This window comes from Podarcis bocagei (genome assembly GCF_964188305.1).
Source record: "Podarcis bocagei genome assembly, contig: HAP1_SCAFFOLD_171, whole genome shotgun sequence".
In the NCBI taxonomy this organism is placed as follows: Eukaryota; Metazoa; Chordata; class Lepidosauria; order Squamata; family Lacertidae; genus Podarcis; species Podarcis bocagei.
This window is the reverse complement of record NW_027670277.1, coordinates 92,572-114,658: the sequence shown is the minus strand read 5'-3', so window position 1 is coordinate 114,658 and position 22,087 is coordinate 92,572.

Sequence of the window (22,087 nt, the reverse complement as noted above, 5' to 3'; positions counted from 1 at the left end):
GGCCTACCTGTCTATGGTGGAATTGAGAAATCGAGAAAATAATTTAAGATTACGCTCTATCCCAGATCTTGAGAAAGAAGACTTGACCGGCTATTTGACAGCAGAATTCTCCAAATTCTGGGGTATAAAGGAAGACGAAGACTTTAAAATAACAACTGCATTCAGATTGGGAAGAGTTGCCAGAAAGGACAGACCCAGAGACTGTTTGATTATCCTAAGGACTAAACAGGAGAGAGACAAAATACTTGACCTTCATTTTAATAAGTCACTTGAGATCCAGGACAGAAGAGCGGAAATTTATAAGGATATACCCAAACAATTACTGGATCTCAGATCTATTTACACTGACCTAGCAAGACTTTTGAGAAGTAACGGGATACCCTACAGGTGGGAGTTTCCACAAGGCCTATCATTTAACTACAAAGGAAAGAAGGTTAGAATTAAAACAAAAGAGGACAATCAGAAGTTCCTGCAGGACCACGGAGAGGATCTTCAGAAGGGAGCAGCAGTCCCCTGGCCTCCGCCACAGCCTGGAGTAGAACCAACACCATCTCCCTCGGATCCGGACAAAAAAGAGGACACCCCATAAAGAGCAACAACAGATTGATACAGGATGTCTCTGCAGCTGTATAGTTGGAACATTAATGGGGCAAATTCCCCGGAAAAACGAAAAAGGATTTTCCATATTTTGAAAAAGGAACATCTGGATATAATTTGTCTGCAAGAAACGCATGTGACTAGGCTCCACAGGAAAGTATTAATCAACAAAAGATTAGGCCAAGAATTTATTTCATCAGATAAAGTAAAAAAGAGAGGCGTGGTGATCTACGCAAAGGAGAACCTAGCACCGAAATTTTTGTTTAAAGATGAACAGGGAAGAATCCTGGCAATTGAAATACAAACTCAAGGAGAAAAAGTTTTGATATTAGGAATTTATGCACCAAATGAGGGGAAATCAGAATTTTATAAGAAGCTACATGAGACACTATTGGACTATCTGGACTATTCGAACATCATTATGATGGGAGATATGAATGGGGTGGTTTCTACCTTGATGGATAAGTCACAAAACCAAAATTTAACTAAGGATGGCAGACTACCGAAAACCTTTTTTGAACTGGCAGACAATATGGATTTGATTGATATTTGGCGGACAAGGAACCCCCTAGGTAGAGAGGGAACTTTCTTTTCTGAGGCCCACTTGTCATGGACAAGAATCGACCAAATTTGGACAACTAGAGGGCTGGCACCAAAGACTATAAGAGTGGAAATCTGCCCAAAGACTTGCTCCGACCATAACGCCCTGAAAATGGAAGTGAGACTTACTCCAGCCGGCTCCTTCAGATGGAAAATGAATGACACCCTGTTTAGAGATCAAGAGATTGTAAAGAAGGCCCAAAAAACTTTAAAGGACTACTTTGAAATCAACTTGAACACTTCAGTGGAAAAAAGAACAATCTGGGACGTGAGTAAAGCTGTAATGAGGGGGTTTCTGATACAACAAAACACAATTAAGAAAAAACTCTGGAATGGGAAAAAGGATAAAATATTAGAGAAGATAAGAGATGGAGAGAAAAGATTGAGATCTAAACCAAAATCTAAAGAGATCTTGCGAGAAATTAAATTCCATCAGGCACAATATCTGAAATTGATAAATCAAGAAGTGGAATGGAAAATTAAACAAATGAGACAAAGATCTTTCGAGTCAGCAAATAAATGTGGGAAACTGCTGGCATGGCAGTTGAAAAAAAGACAGAAACTAAATTATGTTACCAATTTAGAGGTGGAAGGGAAAAATATCCAGAAACCAGGTGAAATTAGAAAGTGTTTCCAGAAATACTTTAAAAAATTGTACACGCAAGGGCCGGAGGAAGTGTCTGAGATGGAACGATTTTTGAAACTCAACGGCTTACCAGAATTATCTCAGGAGAAGAGATCAATCTTGAACTGTAAAATAACACAACAGGAAATTGAGGATGCCATTCAGAATATGCAGCTGGGTAAATCTCCAGGCCCAGATGGGCTGACCTCCAAGTACTATAAGACACTAAAAGACTACTTGATTCAACCACTAATGGAGGTTTGCAATCAGATTATGGGGGGAGGAAGGGCACCGGAAACGTGGAAAGAAGCTTTCATCACATTGATACCTAATTTGGAAACTGAAAAGACTCAACTTAGGAACTACCGTCCCATCTCACTCCTAAATGTGGATTACAAAATATTTGCAGACATTTTGGCAAGTAGACTGAAAAAGGTTTTAAATGAAGTAATTCATAAGGACCAAGCAGGCTTTCTCCCTGGTAGGCATTTGTCTGACAATACTAGGAATATTATAGATATTCTGGAACTTTTGCAAACAAATATTAACACTAAAGCAGTGTTAATTTTTATTGATGCAGAGAAGGCCTTTGACAATATTTCTTGGAAATTTATGAAGAAAAATTTGGAAGGGATGGGAGTGGGACGGGGGTTTGAAAATGGCATAGAAGCAATTTATTCAGAACAAAAAGCTAAGTTGATAGTGAACAATGTGGTGACAGAGGAGTTCCATATTGAAAAAGGAACACGCCAGGGGTGCCCCCTATCCCCCCTATTATTTATATCAGTCCTGGAGGTTCTGCTGAACATGATTAGGAGGGACCGGCAAATACAGGGGATCACGGTCGGAGTGAAACAATATAAACTGAAAGCATTTGCAGATGACTTAGTTTTAACATTACAGGAGCCAGAATCTAGTACAAAAAGAGTTTTGGAACTGATACAAGAATTTGGTCGGGTGGCAGGATTTAAGTTGAACAAACAAAAAACTAAAGTTTTGGGGAAAAACTTGACGCCTTTAGAAACAGAGGGGTTTCAGAAGGAAACAGAGTTAACTGTGGTTAAGAAAGTGAAATACCTGGGGGTAAACTTGACGCCTAAAAATTTGAATTTGTTTAAAGACAATTATGAGAAATGTTGGTCAGAAGTTAAAAAAGATTTAGAAACTTGGTCGAGACTGAAGCTTTCCTTGCTGGGCCGAATTGCTGCTGTAAAGATGAATGTTTTGCCAAAAATGTTGTTTTTATTTCAAACCTTGCAGGTCGTGGACAGAGTGGAATGTTTTGGAAAGTGGCAGAGGGATATCTCAAAGTTTGTCTGGCAGGGCAAAAAGCCCCGAATAAAGTTTAAAATACTAACTGATGCAAAAGAAAGAGGGGGGTTTGCCCTGCCAGACTTAAGGTTATACTATGAAGCGGCAGCCTTCTGCTGGTTGAAAGATTGGTTCTTATTAGAGAATACAGATGTCCTAGACCTGGAAGGTTTTAACAACTCGTTAGGATGGCATGCGTATTTGTGGTACGGCAAGGCAAAGACACATGGAATGTTTAAAAACCATATTGTCAGGAAAGCAATTTTTATGGTCTGGATGAAATACAAAGACTTACTTGAAAGTAAGACTCCGAGGTGGTTATCACCAGTGGAGGCTAAGGCGTGGAAAAAACCCAATATGGAGGCCGGCTGGCCGAAATATTGGGAATTAATAGAAAAAATTGGAGACAATTGGAGGTTGCAGAGCTTTGAAAAATTAAAGGATAAGCTGCAAGATTGGTTTCATTATGCCCAAATTAATGAGGTTGTTAAGTTGGACAAAAAAACGGGATTCCAGGTGGAAAAATCGAAACTCGAGACAGAGCTGTTAGAACCAAAAACCAAGGTATTATCGAGAATGTATAACTTGCTGCTTAAATGGAATACACAGGATGAGACAGTTAAATCAGCCATGATAAAGTGGGCTCAAGACATTGGGTATAATATCATGTTTGAAGACTGGGAAAGGTTATGGACCACCGGTATGAAATTTACGGCATGTAATGCCCTGAAAGAAAACATTATGAAAATGATATACAGGTGGTACATGACCCCAGTCAAGCTTGCTAAGATATACCATTTGTCTGATAACAAGTGTTGGAAGTGCAAGGAGGCTGAGGGAACATTCTTTCACCTTTGGTGGACCTGTCCAAGAGTGAAGGCCTTCTGGGAAATGATTTATAACGAGTTAAAAAAGGTGTTTAAGTACACCTTTCCTAAGAAACCGGAGGCCTTCCTCTTGGGCATTATGGGCCAAAAGGTGTTAAAGAAGGATAGAACGTTTTTTATGTATGCTACCACAGCAGCAAGAATTCTTATCGCCAAATATTGGAAGACTCAAGATTTGCCCACACTGGAAGAGTGGCAAACGCAACTGATTGACTACATGGAGTTGGCTGAGATGACCGCCAGAATCCGAGATCTGGGAGAGGAAGCAATGGAGGAGGATTGGAAAAAATTCAAGGACTATTTGCAAAAATTTTATAAGTTATATGAACTATAAAATGCCGCATGACTTGAAATGTTAGCCCCAGCAATGAGAGTGGAATATATATGAAATTGGATAATATTATTGAAAGAATCAAAGTTTAAATGGTTAAAAATGATATTATGTTTTGTTTTTAGCGTAAATGGATAATAAGGGATTTAAACTTAAACTGCAATTGAAGGTATAAAAGAAACACATGAAACAAGGTTATAATTTGCTGATAAATTTATTGTAAAGAATGCATTGTGCGGGAGATGTGGGGAAGTTTGATAGAAAGTTGAAATAAGCTGTTGAAAGGTTATGATTCTTTTTATCTTCTTTTCTTGTCTTTTTCTTTCTTCTTTCTTTCTTTTTTCTGTCTGTAATTGGAAAAAATGTAATAAAAACCATTAAAAAAAAATTTGTGGTACGACAAGGTAAAGGTTCACAAAGGATTCAAAAACCATATTGTCAGAAAAGCAATATTTATTGTCTGGACAAAATATAAAGACTTATTAGAAAACAAGACCCCGAGAATGGTTATCACCAATGGAGGCGAAGGCCCGAAAAAGACTCAATATGGAGGCCGGTTGGCCGAAATATTGGGAAATAATAGAAAAAATCGGAGATAATTGGAGGTTGCAGAGTTTGGAAAAATTAAAGAATAAGGTTACACTACGCTCATATTCAAGAGGTATTTAAATTGGATAAAAAGATAGGATTCCAGGTGGAAAAATCGAAGTTAGAGACAGAATTGTTAGAACCAAAGACTAAGGTACTTTCAAGAATGTATAACTTGCTGCTTAAATGGAACACTCAGGATGAGACAGTCAAATCAGCCGTGATAAAATGGGCACAGGATATTGGGCATAACATTATGTTTGAGGACTGGGAAAGGTTATGGACCACCGGAATGAAATTCATGGCATGTAATGCCTTGAAGGAAAACATTATGAAAATGATATATAGGTGGTACATGACCCCAGTCAAGCTTGCAAAGATATATCACCTGTCTGATAATAAATGCTGGAAATGTAAGGAGGCTGAAGGGACATGGAAGAGTGGCAGACGCAACTGATGGACTATATGGAACTGGCTGAAATGACTGGCAGAATCCGAGAGTTGGGAGAAGAAACAACGGAAGAGGACTGGAAAAAATTTAAAGACTACTTACAAAAACAATATAAGTTATATACTTACAAAAACAATATAAGCAACCACTAACAATCATGTATGTTAATAAAGTTGTGGCCAAAATTATGCCAAAAACCTTAAACAAAAATCTTAAATTTTATTCTGGGCTTTTTGCCCTGCCAGACAAACTTAGAAATATCTTTCTGCCACTTTCCAAAACACTCCACTCTGTCCACAATCTGTAGGGTTTGAAACAAAAACAACATCTTTGGCAATACATTCATCTTTATAGCTGCAATTCGACCCAACAAGGAAAGTTTCAATCTTGACCAAGTTTCTAGATCCTTTTTAATTTCTAGCCAACATTTTTCATAATTGTCTTTAAATAAGTTCAGGTTTTTAGCAGTCAAATTTACCCCTAGGTATTTCACCTTCTTTACAATTTTTAGGTCTGTCTCTTTCTGAAACCTTTCTGATTCCTCAGTTGTCAATTTTCCCCCCAAAACCTTGGTTTTTTGCTTGTTCAGTTTAAACCCCGCCACACGACCAAACTCATGAATTAATTCTAAAACTCTTTTCGTGCTAGATTCTGGCTCCTGTAATGTTAAAACCAAGTCATCTGCAAAAGCTTTCAGTTTGTATTGTTTCACTCCGACCTGTATTCCTTGCACCAACCGGTCCTCCCTAATCATGTTCAAAAACACCTCCAGGACTGAGATAAATAACAAAGGGGATATGGGGCAACCTTGTTGTGTTCCTTTTTCAATTTTAAACTCTTCTGTCACCACATTGTTAACTATCAGTTTAGCTTTTTGCTCTGAGTAAATTGCCTCTATTCCATTTTCAAACCCCCGTCCCACTCCCATCCCTTCAAGGTTTTTCTTCATGAATTTCCAAGAAATGTTGTCAAAGGCCTTCTCTGCATCAATAAAAATTAGCACTGCTTTTGTATTTATGTTGGTTTGCAAAAGTTCCAAAATGTCAATAATGTTCCTAGTGTTATCAAACAAATGTCTACCTGGGAGAAAGCCTGTCTGGTCTTTATGAATTACTTCATTTAACACTTTTTTGAGTCTATTTGCCAAGATATCTGCAAAAATTTTGTAATCCACATTTAGTAGTGAGATGGGACGGTAGTTCTTAAGTTGAGTCTTTTCCGTTTCCAATTTAGGTATCAATGTGATGAAAGCTTCTTTCCACGATTCCGGCGCCTTCTTCCCCTCCATGATCTGATTACAAACCTCCAATAGTGGTTGTATCAAAAAATCTTTCAATGTTTTATAATACTTGGAGGTAAGACCATCTGGCCCTGGAGATTTGCCTAGTTGCGTATTCTGAATGGAACCCTCAATTTCATGTTGTGTTATCTTATAGTTCAGGATTGTTCTCTTTTCCTGAGATACCGTATTTTTCCAAAAATGAAGGGGAAATGTGGGTGCGTCTTATGGGGCGAATGCAGGCTTTCGCTGAAGCCTGGAGAGCGAGAGCGGTAGGTGCGCACCGACCCCTCTCGCTCTCCAGGCTTCGCGGACCTCTCCTCAAGCAGCGGGAACGCTCCCGCTGCTTGGGGAGAGTTGCCGGCATCCCGAAGCCTGCGCGCGCTTACCTCAGCGCGTCCAGGCTTCGCGGATCTCTCCGCAAGCAGCGGGAACGTTCCCGCTGCTTGGGGAGAGTTTCCGGCATTCCGAAGCCTGCGCGCGCTGATCTCAGCGCGTCCAGGCTTCGCGGATCTCTCCGCAAGCAGCGGGAACCACCGCTGGGCTCCCACGGCTTGCAGAGAGCTGCCTGTTTGCGGGCTGGGGTCGGGGGAAGCTCGGGCTGCCCCAGCCCCGCGCCTGGGGGGGAAATAATTTTTCCCCTTTATTCCCCCCCCCAAAAAACTAGGTGCGTCTTATGGGACGGTGCGTCCTATAGGGCGAAAAATACGGTAATTTCGGTAACCCATTAATTTTTATGAATTGGTCTATCTCCGTCTCATTTGCGGCCCTTGCGTATAAAGGTGTTTGAAGTATCTCTGGAAGCACTTTCTAATTTCCTCTGGTTTCTGGATATTTCTCCCTTCAATCTCTAGGTTTGTAACCGTATTCAATTTTTGTCTCTTCTTCAACTGCCATGCTAGCAGTTTCCCACACTTATTCGCTGATTCAAATGATTTTTGTTTCATTTGTTTAATTTTCCACTCAACTTCTTGATTTATCAATTTAGCATATTGTGCTTGGTGGAATTTGATTTCTCTCAGAACCTCCTGTGATTTTGGTTTTGATCTCAATTTTTTCTCACCATCTCTTATCTTCTCTAAGATCTTATCCTTTTTTTCATTCCAAAGTCTTTTCTTTATCGTGTTCTGTTGTATCAAAAACCCTCTCATAACAGCTTTACTTGCGTCCCAGATTACTCTTTTTTCCACCGTGGTATTCAAATTTATTTCAAAGTAGTCTTTCAAAGTTTTTTGGGCCTTCTTCACAATCTCCTGATCTCTTAATAGGGTGTCATTCATTTTCCATCTGAAGGAACCGATTGGAGTAAGTCTCATTTCCACTTTCATAGCGTTATGGTCGGAGCAGGTTTTGGGGCAGATTTCCACTTTTCTGGTCTTAGGTGCCAGCCCTCTAGTTATCCATATTTGGTCGATTCTTGTCCAAGACAGATGGGCTTCAGAAAAGAATGTTCCTTCTTTACCTAGGGGGTTCTTTGTCCTCCAAATGTCAATCAAGTCCATATTGTCAATTAGTTCAAAAAAGGTTTTAGGTAGTCTGCCGTCTTTTGTTAAGTTTTGATTTTGTGACTTGTCCATATTTGTGGAGACCACCCCATTCATAACTCCCATCATAATGATGTTGGTATAGTCCAAATAGTCCAGCATTGTCTCATGCAGTTTCTTATAGAATTCTGATTTCCCCTCATTCGGTGCATAGATTCCTAAAATTAAAAACTTTTCTCCTTGAGTCTGTATCTCAATAGCCAAAATTCTTCCTTGCTCATCTTTAAATAAAAATTTTGGTGACAGGCTCTCCTTTGCATAAATCACCACTCCTCTTTTCTTAACTCTCTCCGATGAGATAAATTCTTGGCCTAATCTTTTATTGATTAACACTTTCCTATGGAGCCTAGTCACATGCGTTTCCTGCAAGCAAATAATGTCCAATTGTTCTTTTTGCAATATGTGAAATATTCTTCTTCTTTTTTCCGGGGAATTCCCGCCATTAATGTTCCAACTAAGAAGCTGCAGAGTCATCCTGGATCAATCTGTTATTCCTTTGGTGGTGGCGTCTCTTCCTTTGAATCCTCTGGTCCCGAGGGTGCAGGTGTAGGTGCAGGTACCGGCAGAGGTGGTGGCCAGGATACTATTGCTCCTTATGTAGCTCTAAGGTCCAAGAGTTGTTTCAGAATATCTTTGTAAGTTTCTGCTCTGTTGCCTTGAATGTCAAGTGATTTTCCAAAATGAAGGCCTAGTATTTTATCTCTCTCTTGCTTGGATCTCAAAATGATCAAACAGTCTCTGGATCTGTCCTTCCTCACCACTCTTCCCAATCTAAAAGCACTTACAATTTTAAAATCCTTATCTTCTTCTATCCCCCAGAACTTTGAGAATTCCGATGTCAAATAGCCGATCAAATCTCCCTGTTCAAGTTCTGGGATTGCTCTCAATCTAAGGTTGTTTTCCCTATTTCTCAGTTCAACCATAGACAGGTAGGCCTGCTGTTCACCAATCTGTTTGTGCAAGGGCTTTACCTCCACCTTTATTGCCTCAAGCTTCTGATTGGCTTCCACGGCTTTTTGGTTAGCTTCCTCAGCCAATTTGAGATTTTCTGCAGTTGCTTCCTGGAGATTCCCAATTGCTTGTGTATGTTGAGCAACTTGGTCAGTCAGTTTGCTTATAGTGGCTGTGGCTTGGTCAATTTTGGATGAATGCTCATCCGCCTTCTTATTTAAAATTTCCAATTGTCCCAAAATTTGATCTAAGACTGCTGCAGATCCTCCTGAAGCCATATCCTCTAATGGTGTTTGCTCAGCTACCCCTTCTTGTGTCCCTAAAACAGCTGGGACAGATGATCTGCGTGGCGGAGAAGTCAAGGTTGTTTGTACCAGTTGTTTAGCTTTCGTTTTCGCCAATCTTGCTTTCCCTGTGCCACTCATTCCAATCCTGTCTACGTGCGGCATTGGTTAAGACTATCTGTCCCCCCCGCCCCCTGCCTGGGGACAGAACTTACTTCCGGATTCCACCGAAAGCCAGTAAGGGAAAACAATATTGGGGAGAAATGGAGCTGAGCGACAGGCCCTCACTTCTCCCCGCATGCTCCCTAGGGCTTGCCGGTCCTAGCCCCATTCCAGGGATTCGGACGAAAACATGGCAAGCCCCTGGGTTCCTTTAACGGAATTCCCTTTCCGCAGCAGCGTTGGAGGGGCAGGCCCAGCCAATCCTTGCCCCTGTTCCAAACAATTTGATAACCAATGCCTAACCGCAACTTACAAGTTGTGACGATTTGCAGTAGGTAAAAAACAAATCAGCCAGATGGACAAAATTCCTACCAGTCCCCTGCCACAACAGCAGATGACCCCATGACAGGCATAGCAAGGTCGACGCAGAAAACCCTTAAATTTAGGGCGGGCGGGTGTTCCGATGCACGCAGCAAAGAGAAAGTTTCCAAGCTGCGTGCACAGAGTATAAAGCATTAGATCCCTCCCACCAAATTGCAACACATAAATTGCCCCAGCAACTCAACCAACTAATCATTGCCACAGGCCAACTTTTCAATCATGCCTGGCAACCAAGGAGGGGGTGTGTGGCCTGATAGACCCCACCGCAACCAGCGCTCTCCATTAAGGAGAACACTCTTTGTCACATGAAAGTGGTGGGGCGTGGGTGAGAAGGCAAAACCTGTTTACATCCCAGGGGAAAGAAATGACTTGGGTATCAATCACCCATTTTCTGACTTCCTTCTACACTTGACCAGATGTACCCTCTTCGGCTGTGTCTGTCTTTCCAACCAGGGAAATGTTAATGCAATTTGGACTGTAAACAGAGTCAGGTACAGCTGTCCCCATGATCATAGCTGGAAGAAAATTACATCTGTGTCCACAGAAATGCCTGCCAGTGTTTCAGTCAGTAGTTCAGTTCATGCTTACATGCCCACGTGTGATTTCAGCTGAAGTCTGCTTATGTGCGAGGGAAATCAAGCAGGCAAACATTTGGCAGCAACTCGCCATGCACTCATAATGTACAGTACTTCCAGTCTGTAGGATGGTTCAGTTAAGAGAGATGTGATGTTTCGTTTCTCTGTGCCAAGTAACTGCAGCATCACAAGCAAGTTCCCCAGAGGTTGCAAAACTTGACACACAGATTCCATAAGCCCCTCTGCTTCTCAAAAGGCTAAACTGTGCTCTCGCCTCTTTTTTTTGCTCATTGTTAGTGCCCTCGCGTATGCATCTTGCTTTGTTGGGTTGCCAGGCTCCATAGAATCAGAGAGTTGGAAGAGACCACAAGGGCCATCGAGTCCAACCCCCTGCCAAGCAGGAAACACCATGAGAGCACTCCTGACATATGGTTGTCAAGCCTCTGCTTAAAGGACCTCCAAAGAAGGATGTGGATGGCATAATGACCCGCAGAGAATCTTGTGGTAGATAATGAGGTATGAAAAACAATAAATCACATTTTCTGCTACATTGTTAAGCATCAGGTCACCACTAGATCTTGACAATTTCCTGCAATGATCGGTGCTTAGAAGGCCTATGATTCAGTTCCAGGAGATATTGGTGACAGGCGCTGTAAGGCAAATACTGCTTCAGCCTACCAAGAAATTCCTCTTGAAAGAAATGTGTCTCTCACCTGAGGGATAATTACCTCCTGTACCTGGAAATGCTTCATTTCAAATTACTGTGGACTTGACTGTTCACATAATTTCACTCTCTGTGCTTATGTGCACATTCCACATGTACTAATCCAGGGATTCAAAGGTGAAAAGTAGGCGAATAGGTAAGCAGTGGCGGCGGTGGGGGGAGAATGGTGGGGCCAGAATGCACAAACTTTTCAAGGCTAACTTGACTGAAGCTGCATAGGCAGACCAAGCAGCTACTCACAGGCAGGAGAAGGGATGGCGGGCACAATTCAAGAGGCAGCTGCTATTCTGTAATCAGCTTTTTGCCAAATTGCAGTCAAATTCCTCGGATGTGACCCAGGCGTGTCCATCCACGTCCATCGCATGTCCTACTTGGCTACCTACATCCCATGCCTCCTGTGGCTGCTCAAGATGGCCACTTGCAGTCCCATAACAACCCAGCGGTGGCCAGTGGCGGCCCCTTCGGTATCGGAGGGACTGATCCCCCTGCCTAGAAATATTGAGGGGGCTGAAGCCCCATATACCCGTTACCCCTGCTTTCTTGTATCTTTTGGTTTAGAAAGGGGTCCTTACTGTCACAGTTGCTTCTCTCATAGGAGATAGATGGTGAAGACTCCACCTGTTCTGATTCTCTCATGTCCCACTCGGCTACCTATGGTGTGTGCCTCCTGCAGCTGTAGGTGACTGTCATTTGCAGCCCCATAACTACAACCTGGCGATGGGGGATAGTGGGGGGGGGGCGGGCTGAGCCCCCATGGCCAGGATTTAATCCAGCTGGGAATGGATTTAATAATCTTGTGTTTTCCGAGAATGCATGTAGCTGCCCCACCAGTTTGCCTGAGATGGGTGGGAGGAGTTATTAACATTCCAAATTCTCCTTCATCTTTCACTCACTGGCCCATCTGTGTGGTCAAATTACTCAATGTGACCTAGATGTGTTCATCCACACCTGTCGTACGTCCCGCTCAGGTACCTACGCCCGGCGCCAAATGAATTGTTTGGTCCCATAGGCTGCATTAAGATGGGGTGAAAAACTAAGGATTTTGCTCTAGTTTGAGTTGCCAATCATTCTGGTTCCTTCGTCTTGGTTAAAAGTTGTTTATTTGTTTGGAAACCTGTTATGATACCCTGCAGAATGCAAATGGATTAAATCAAATTTCCCCCCTCCCCTCTCCTCTCCTCCATCTTCGCCTCCCCTGCCAGGCGTGGCCATTCATATTTGTCGCATGTCCCTCGTGGCTAACAGGGCCCTTGGCCTCCCACGGCTGCTGGGGACAGTCATTTGTGGCCACAGCAACAGCCTGGTGGTGGGGGATGGCGGTCCCCTCAATACTGGGGGGACTGAGCACCCTTCCTAGAAATATTGAGGGGGCTAAAGCCCTGGGTATCTACGAGGTCTGCCCTGCCTTGTACCTGCAGTCAGTCATTCCGGCCAACTGAGGCAACAAGTCCTCAGTAGAGAATCAGCTCTGCTGGGATCATTAGAATTCTGCAAATAGCAGGGGCATCAGTGCCTTGGTACTTCATCCTCTGTTGGGTTCCTCATCGTCTTTTACAAAGGAAATGGGGCTGCTGCAGTTGGACAGTTGCTTAAGACATGCCTGCAAGGAGGTGTGGGCCAGCTCTGACACAGAGCACTCTGCACCCAAAATGGCAGGAAATGCAATCAAACTTCCGAATCTGAACTACACACAGGCTAACACCAGGCAGGCCCCAGAAGAAGGATCTTTCTTGTATCTTTTACTTTAAAACATATTAAAAGGACATTAAAACATGGGCATTAAAACTCTGGGCGGCTTCCAACAAAATCTTAAAATACAATAGTTCGTCAAACATTAAAAGCTTCCCTAAATTTAATGTTTTCCCTTGCTGGTTTGTTGCATTGAATTTGATTCAGAGCAATGGGCCTGTTGTGACATATTATCAGATAACATTGGACAACATTGCTTTTCACATATTTCTGTTCCCTCATTAAAATGGAAGCAAAGAACTAAAGGACTCCTGGATGGTTAAGTCTAATAAAATTTGACTATGTTTCTAATAAAATGCGACTTCGATTTCTTGTCCACGAAGAACACTGGGCTCCCCCCTGCCGCCTTGGATTCCCTGATGAATCCTCTCTTTAGATTTTTCTCGATAAAGTCCTTCAGGTCCTTGATCTCTCTCTCCGACATGGAATAGAGCTTGCCCACCGGCAGCGTGGCCCCCGGGATCCGGTTGATCTGGCAATCATACGGTCGATGCGGTGGCAACGTGTCAGCCTCCCTCTCGCTGAACACCTCCTGTAGGTCCCGATAATACGGAGGAATTTCGGTCGTCCCTGCTTTGCATGCTGCTGCCATCCCGGCCTCCGACTGTCGAGGTAGCTCTAGGCCCAGGCAGTTCTCCATGCAGTGCGCCGACCCAAAAATCAGTGACCGTTGATGCCAGGAGACCACCGGATCGTGCAAGGCCAACCAGCTCATGCCCAGTATGATAGGCGGACCCGCCAACGTGGCCACGTGAAAGGCGATGACCTCGGAGTGGGTAGACACCCGCATCCTCATGGGAGGCGTTTGATGGGTCACTTCACCTCCCAACAGTTCTCTCCCAGCAATTGTAGTGACTTGCAGCGGAAAATCCAAAGGCCTCAGGTTCAGTTGGTGCTGCTCTGCAAACTCCTTGAAGAAGAAGAGTTGTTTGGATTTGATATCCCGCCTTTCACTCCCCTTCAGGAGTCTCAAAGTGGCTAACAATCTCCTTTCCCTTCCTCCCCCACAACAAACACTCTGTGAGGTGAGTGGGGCTGAGAGACTTCAGAGAGAAGTGTGACTGGCCCAAGGTCACCCAGCAGCTGCATGTGGAGGAGCGGAGACGCGAACCCCGTTCCCCAGATTACGTGACTACCGCTCTTAACCATTACACCACAGTGGCTCTCCAAAAATGACGCCGAAGCTCCGGAATCAACCAAAGCCAACTCCTCCACCGCGTGGCCATTCGGGAGCTCTAAGACCACCTTCAACATTATGCTTGCTTTGGGGTGTCCAAGCCGAGGACTTTCGCTGTTGCTCCCGCCTGGCTGTTGCCTCGGTTCACCACCAGCCAGGCTTCCCCGTTTCCCGAAGTCTGGGGTTCCTCTGCCTCTGCCTGCTGGGTGGCCCCAACCATTCCCTGTGTGCTGGTCCCAGGGGGAGGTTACAGTGAGGCGTGGTCAGAGTCCGGTCCTGGGTTGAGGGTCTGGAGACTGTCCACCCAAGGGCGAAGCGGGGTCCAAAGCGAGGGGCCGGGCAAGGTCGGGAGCTCTGGAAGAACAGGTCTGGGTGCTGGCAGAAACAGGTTTCCAACGCCGTTGCTCCCGCAACCTGGCCTTTATCTTCTCTGAGGCCAGGGGCGGTCCCGGCCCACAGGTGACCCGCCTCTCCTGGCCTTAAGGCGAGCACTCCTCCTGAGAGAACCCAGTTCCCTCCGCCTCTCTGCCCTGAGCCTCTGCAGCTCAGGAGAGGCTGGAGGGTTACTGGACCCAGGGGGAGGCTCACCTTCCCCTGACAGGGCTGGGAGAGGCGCACCTGTAGGCAATTGGTCCTCAATCACCTCCGGAGCCAGAGTGGATTCATCTGGTGTCTGCTCCTGAGGATCCGGCACAGGTGCAGGCGCTTCAGACTCAAGGCCCTGCCCCGGCTCAGCCGGCCTTGGAGGCGGGGACTCCTGTGCAGGCTGGGATTCCTCCGGTTCAGTCTCTGAATCAGATTCCCAGGCCATCACACCCTGCCAGTTACGACGCTCCGGACACACTCTGGCAAAGTGCCCCATTTTCTGACAGAAAAAACATCTCTTGGCAGCTTGCCAGTCTTTCTTCTCTTTGCCACCCGGCCGTTGAGCTTTCGAACCTTCCTGCGCACGGGCTGAGTCTATTTCCATGGGCTCCGGCTGTTGTTGACCTTCGGAAGCAGCTGCCGGCATTTCAGGAATGTGGTTACCATGGAAACTCCGGCCCTTGCCCTCTTTCCTTTCCCGCAGTCTGGCTTCCTGCCTCAGCCCCACCGCAAGAGCAGCCTTCGTTAACTCATCCATATCCTTTGGACGGGGGGCCCTAGCAAGCTCATCCTTAACTTCGGTGTTCAGTCCAGCCTTAAACAAAGCTTGCACAGGCTCTGATTCCAAATCCCATCCCAGTTTGTGCACAAGCATAGCGAATCCTGACCAGTAACTGCGCACTGTAGATTTGCCTTGCTTCAAAGCCAAAAGCTCCTCCTGCGTCTTGTCAATTAAACTTTGATCTGCGTAGATAAAGTCCATCGCTTGCCAAAACTTGGGCAGACTTCGATGCGCTTCATTATTAGAGGCAATTAACGGCCTGACCCAACTTTTAGCCCACCCCCCCCCTGACAGGAGCCTAATTATGTGAGCAACTTTCTGAGCATCGTTGGCAAACTGAGCTGCTTCAAGCTCCAAAAAATATTTCATCTCCGTCTTAAAATCACAATAAGCCTCCGGATCGCCATTAAACTTTTCCACCCACACACCTTTGCCCCTCGCCAGTAGCCCACCTGTGGCTCCACCTTGAGCAGCCCTGCATTCCTCCAGACGCGACTGCAGGTCCAGTCCGGCATTCCACTTACGCAGCTCAGAAAGCTCCTTCTCCATTTTTTGCTTTTAGTTCCTCTCTCTAGCTTTCAGCAGAAGAGTCGAGTCATGCTGTAAGGAGTGGATGCTGCCAAAGCTAGCAGAGATAACGCTCCAGGCTCACAGCCATTTCTGTTCTGAAGATTTATTGCCAAAAGTTCAAAGCAGTTACAAGAGTTCAAAAAAGCACGTCCATGCCTAGCTCAGTCAGATGACTCGACTGGCGATCTCTTACTCCTCCTCCCCCAACAGGCCCATCTCCGCAGTGCACGCCTCCTGTTTCCTCTGTTCTGTGAGTAGCTAGTTCCGGGCACTGGCTCTCCCCCCTCCCTATCTCCTCCTCGGAGTCGGATGAGAGACTGCTGGTGAGCTCTTTAGGCTCTCTATAATTGCCTCTCTCTCCCCCCTCGGCTCTTTGGCAGCTTCCAATTCCCTTCCAACAAAATCTTAAAATACAATAGTTCGTCAAACATTAAAAGCTTCCCTAAACTTAATGCTTTCCCTGGCTGGTATGTTGCATTGAATTTGATTGATAGCAATGGGCCTGGTGTGAGATATTATCAAATAACATTGGACAACATTGCTTTTCACATATTTCTGTTCCCTCATTAAAATGGAAGCAAAGAACTAAAGGTAAAGGTAAAGGACTCCTGGATGGTTAAGTCTAATAAAATTTGACTATGGGGTGCTCATCTTCGTTTTTAGGCCTTCCACTGAAGGAACTCCATCCCTTCCCACTGTAGCCCTCGCAGGAGAGGATCCTCTCGGTGTTTATTGTGGGCTTTATCCTGCTGCATGGGTACTCCTACCACCTCAAGAGGGCTCAGCTTTCACAATGGCAGAAGTGGCTCTTTTCAGGTGTAGCCTATCAGAAGGCAGAAGAGGCACATTTCCCAGATACACTCAGTAGAGGACCAGACCTCCTTGGACAGAGACCTTTTCCATGGCACAGGAGCGTCCTGGATAAAGCCTATTTGCACAGACATCTTTAACGCCTGCTTGGCCTTGTCAGTTAATAGCGCAGTTTACTTTGCTACTGTTTACTTTGCTAAGGAAGCCTGCCACTTAAAGAACTATGCCAAGGAAGCCAACGACAAACTGTTTGGTGTTGATGGGTCACTATTGGAGAGGTAGCTCAAAGCTTAGGTGGTGTACCCCCAGATTTTTGAAGAACAATTCAGTGGTGCATCCCGGGGTATCAGCCCACGTGTAGTTCAGATTCTGCAGTTTGATTGCACCCACATGGCAGAAAATGCATCGTGCTCTGTGTCAGAGCTGGCCCACACCTCCTTGCAGGCATGTCTTAAGCTTTAAGACCATGGGCCTCCAACCATTTGGGGCCATATGACCAAGTAAGGCAACTGTCCAACTGCAGCAGCCCCATTTCCTTTGTAAAAGACGATGAGGAAACAAGAAGGTGAAGAAATAAGAAAGCACAGATTTTTGAAGAACAATTCAGTGGTGCATCCCGGGGTATCAGCCCATGTGTAGTTCAGAATCTGCAGTTTGATTGCACCCAAATGGCAAAAAATGCAGAGTGCTCTGTCTCGGAGCTGGAAAATCAATATTTTTTTTTTGAAAAACCCCCAGAAAAATTGAAAATCTCATTTTCTTTAGGAAAACAAGGAGAACAGGGGATTAACCTCATGCTCTGAAAAGGCTGCAAAACAAAGATCATGCATAAATTGTGCCTAAGGAAGGTTCTAAACAGCTGAGGGGTGTAGGTTGGTCCTGCTGCTAGTACCCTTCTGGCTTTTAAGAGCTGCAAAACTGCCGCAACAACCGCAACAAACGAGGGTTGTTTAAAAGATAGGGAATATAGAATGCAAAATGGTTGACAATTCAGACTGCCTGCTCTGGTCCAGTCCTGTACTGACAGTACCTTCCCAGAGTATGATATTGTGATGTTTCCTACATCTCAGCCGTTCAAGCAGTGGCTTGGGTGGGTGGCACCAGTCGCAGATAAAGTGCCTTTGCCCGTGCAAGTGGGAGTTGGCCCCCTTCACACCTTTTGGACTTGGGAGCTTTCAGTGTGTCATTGTCCGCCTAGTCATAGGAGGAAGGATGGAGGGAGTATTAAGGTTCTGCTTGCCCTCTGATGGTCAGATGACTTTCTGTTGAAATTTAGACTTTCAACCCACTTGAAATATACTCAGAGTCGAGAGTGGATTTCATGCTCTTTATTCAGCTCATGGTGGTGAGGAGGGAATGGAAGTCCCCTCAAAGTATCTGCTTTATATACATTATTTACACAATGGGCTGCACGTGATTGGCTAATTCCGGAATTCTCCTGTAGGCCAGTCAGGTTTTGGATTCACTTCTATCTGGAGCTGGATTGGGTGGCTCCTGCCAACCAATCATACTGCTGCATTGTTCTAGGACCAATCAGACTGCTGCATTTTGGAGCCTATTGTTCTAGGACCAATCAGACTGCTGCATTCTGAATCCTATTGTTCTATGACCAATCAGACTGCTGCATTCTGAATCCTATTGTTCTAGGACCAATCAGACTGCTGCAGTTTGGATCCTATTCAACTCAGTACATAACCACAGTTCAAGAAGGACACTGACAAACTGGAACGTGTCCAGAGGAGGGCAACCAAAATGGTCAAAGGCCTGGAAACGATGCCTTATGAGGAACGGCTAAGGGAGCTGGGCATGTTTAGCCTGGAGAAGAGGAGGTTAAGGGGTGATATGATAGCCATGTTCAATTATATAAAAGGATGTCACATAGAGGAGGGAGAAAGGTTGTTTTCTGCTGCTCCAGAGAAGCGGACACGGGGCAATGGATCCAAACTACAAGAAAGAAGATTCCACCTAAACATTAGGAAGAACTTCCTGACAGTAAGAGCTGTTTGACAGTGGAATTTGCTGCCAAGGAGTGTGGTGGAGTCTCCTCCTTTGGAGGTCTTTAAGCAGAGGCTTGACAACCATATGTCAGGAGTGCTCTGATGGTGTTTCCTGCTTGGCAGGGGGTTGGACTCGATGGCCCTTGTGGTCTCTTCCAACTCTATGATTCTATGATTCTATGATTCTAACACCCCTCCCCTCTAAGTTCCAGTCCTGCCCGGGAGGTTGCATTCATAGTCCTCAAGGTACGCCGGCGGCCTACGTGTGCGTTGTGACCTGGGGTGTTCCCTGGTCCGGGGTTCAGGTTCTGGCTTGTGTTCCAAGGATGCTGGCTGTGATGGGGCCGTTTGGTCTGGCGCAACCGGCTCGCTCAGTCGTGGTTCTGGTTCCGGTGTCCTTTCGGCCTCACGGGTCCTCTCTGTATTTACTGATTCTGCCTCTCCTGCTGGCCCCTCCTGTTCTATGGGCCTCACTGCCCCACTGTTCCCTTGGGACTCCTCTGACCTGTCCTCCTCCTGGTTTTCTCCCGGGAATTGTCGCCGTATCTGCTCGCAGTGGCGGCGGCAGCATTGCCCCCCATCCTTTAGCACCTCGTACGACACGGGGCCAGCGACCCTGGTGACTGTGGCGGGTACCCATGCTGGGCCTGCCCCAAAATTCTTTGCGTACACTGGGTCCTGGGCCACGAAGGTCCGGGGGTTCCTGCCTTCCCCCACCACTACCTCATCCTGAGCTCTATCGGGGTGAAGGCGGTCCAATCTGATTGCAAGGCGCCGACCCATTAGTAGTTCAGCGGGGCTCCGGCCAGTCGTTGAGCTGGGGGTGCTGTGCTGTGCTAGAAGGAATGTGGCAAGGCGGTACTCCCAATCCCCTTGCGTCATGCGGCGGAGGGTGTCCTTGGTGGTCCGCACCATGCGTTCTGCTTGGCCATTGGTGGCAGGGTGGAATGGCGCCAAACGGATGTGGCGGATGGCGTTCTGCGCTGTGAAGGTTTGGCATTCTCCTGACGCAAATGCGGTCCCGTTGTCTGAGACGAGAGTGTCAGGGAGCCCGTGGGTTGCAAACAGCCTGCGTAGTACCCGGATGGCTGCGGACGTGGAAGTGGATGGTACCAGTGTGACTTCCAACCATTTGGTGTAGGAGTCCACCACTATGAAGAATGTTTTCCCCTGAAAGGGGCCAGCGAAGTCCACATGCAGGCGTGACCATGGTGCTCGGGCGGACTCCCATGACTGGACTGGGGCCCTTGGGGGATCTGGGCGGGATTCTTGGCAGGCCTGGCAGTGTTTGACCCAGGCCTCTATCTCTCCGTCGATCCCCGGCCACCACACATAACTCCTGGCAAGGGCCTTCATTCTCACTACCCCTGGGTGTGTCTCATGTAGGGCTCTGAGGACCCTTTTTCGGAGGGGCTGGGGAACAACGACCCTGCTTCCCCATAACAGGCACCCCTTGTGGGCCGACAGTTCATGTTTGTGGGTTGTGTAGCCGGCGAATTCTGGCCCAGGGCTGCTGCTGGGCCATCCCCTCCACACCCAGTCCAGGACCCGGGAGATGACCCTATCTTTCTTGGAATGGTGTGCAACTTCTTGTGCCTGAATGGGGCGGTCGGGAAGTAGCTCCAGGCTCATAACCTCTTGTGCAGGTGCTGGGTCGGGGCCTGTTTCTGGTAGTGGTAGCCTGCTGAGGGCGTCCGCATGACCCATCGCCTTCCCAGGGCGGTGAATCAGTGCATACTGGTAGCTGGCAAGGAAAATTGACCACCTGAGGACGCGAGGAGACAGCACTTGGGGGGGTGTCTGATTTTCGGGGGCAAACAAGCCAAGCAACGGCTTGTGGTCAATCACCACGGTAAAGGGCCGCCCGTACAAGAAATCTTGGAATTTTTTTACTCCCTTCACGATTGCCAGACCCTCCTTGTCGATTTGTGCGTAGTTCCACTCAGTTGCGTTGAGTGTCTGGGAAAAGTATGCCACCGGTACCTCTCTTCCATCCGGGAGTTGGTTTCCCAGGACAGCGCCAATGCCATAGGGCGAGGTGTCGCATGCTAGCACCACCGGCAGCCTCTCGTCGAAGTGTGCCAAGACCGCGTTTGAGACAAGCAAGTCCTTGACTGCCTGGAATGCGGCCTCCTGGCGCTGGCCCCACACCCAAGGGGCCCTCTTGTCCAGGAGTCTGTGTAGGGGCTCCGCTACCGCAGCCTTGTGGGGAAGGAAGGAATGGTAAAAGTTCAATAGTCCCAAGAAGGCCTGAAGTTCCGTCTTGCTCTTGGGCGCTGGGGCATCACAAATGGCCCGTACCTTGTCTCCAGTTGGGTGGACCCCTTCTGCGTCCACCATAAATCCCAGAAAGTCCACCTGAGGTACTCTTAGTAGACATTTTTCCCGCTTCACCTTGAGACCCGCCCTCTGGAAACGCTGCAGAACGGTGCGGAGGCGGTCCTCAAACTCCTCTGGTGTGGGCCCAGCAATCAACACATCATCGAAGAAGGGGGTGGCGCCAGGAATCCCTTTAAGGAGAAGAGTCCATTAGATTCTGGAATATTCCTGATGCCACGCTGACACCGAATTGCAGCTGCTTTACCCTGAACGCTCCTCTGTGCATCACAGTCTGTGCCTCTGCTGTGGCAGCTGTTGATATGCTTGGGCCAAGTCCAGCTTGCCAAAATTTTTTGACCCAGCCAGGGTGGCAAGGACATGGCTGACCACTGGCACTGGGTATGCGTGGGCCGTGAGGGCCTTGTTTATGGTACATTTGTAGTCTGCGCAGATGCGGACCGAACCATTAGGCTTGACGGGTGTGAGGATTGGGGTTTCCCAGGGGGCATTAGGCACCGGCTCCAGCACTCCTTGCTCCACGAGCCGGTCCAATTCCTCGTCTATATGAGGTTTCAGGGCAAACGGGACCCGGCAGGCCTTGAGCCTGACAGGTCGTACTGCGGGGTCAAGCTGTAGAGCAATGGGGGGGCCGTATACTATCCCAATTTCCCATCGAAAACCCCCGGAAATTCCTTGCATATGGTGTCCACGTCCACTTGTAAGCTAGTGTGGTTCACCCCGGTGACGGCTAGCCCCAGTGGTCCAAACCATGCCAATCCCAGTAAGCTAATGTAGGGGCCCTTGACCACAAGCAAGTCCAGTTGCCGCGTCAGCCCTCGATATTGGACCCTGAAGGTCCCCACCCCCATTGTGGGGACCTTACGTTTCTGGAAGTCCCGTAGGGTAAATGGGGCCGGCCTGAGTTTGGGACCCCCACTAGGACACAGTTTCTTTAAGGTCCTTGCCGAGATTATGGATAGAGGTGAACCCGTGTCAAGCTCCATGCAGCACGGGGCCCCCTCTATCTG